The sequence below is a fragment of the Limulus polyphemus genome, unplaced genomic scaffold (genome assembly GCF_000517525.1).
Source record: "Limulus polyphemus unplaced genomic scaffold, Limulus_polyphemus-2.1.2 Scaffold3128, whole genome shotgun sequence".
Lineage (NCBI taxonomy): Eukaryota > Metazoa > Arthropoda > Merostomata > Xiphosura > Limulidae > Limulus > Limulus polyphemus.
In genome coordinates, this window is record NW_013668738.1 from 101767 (window position 1) to 102240 (window position 474).

Genomic DNA, 474 nt, shown 5'->3' on the forward strand with positions numbered 1-474 from the left:
TTGTGCCTAGGAGGACGTGTTAAGGTTACGAGACAAGTAACCCACAAGAAGTCGGCATCCTAGTTTGTATGCAAAAAACAGTAATGATTCTGCTTAATATTTATACAGAATTTTTTTAAAATAATATCTTAGCTAGATGAAGGAAGTGGAAATCAAAAGAGGATTTTTTTTTGCTCACACTATGAACGCAACAAGATCTTTATCAGCCTGAAAGAAAAACATTTCACGTGTCATTATATTTCTAAGTAGTGATTATCACTCAGTTTCCATACAAAATACCTCAAACCGGATTAAGGATTAACGTGAATATAAAGGAAATTCTACACTGATTTAGTGGCTTAGCATACAGCTAATCCTTGATTTTAAAATGATGGATATGCTAAGGAACCATGATTTGTTTGTTTGTTTTGAATTTCACGCAAAGCTACACGAGGTCTGTCTGCTCTAGCCATCCCTAATTTAGCAGTGAAAGAC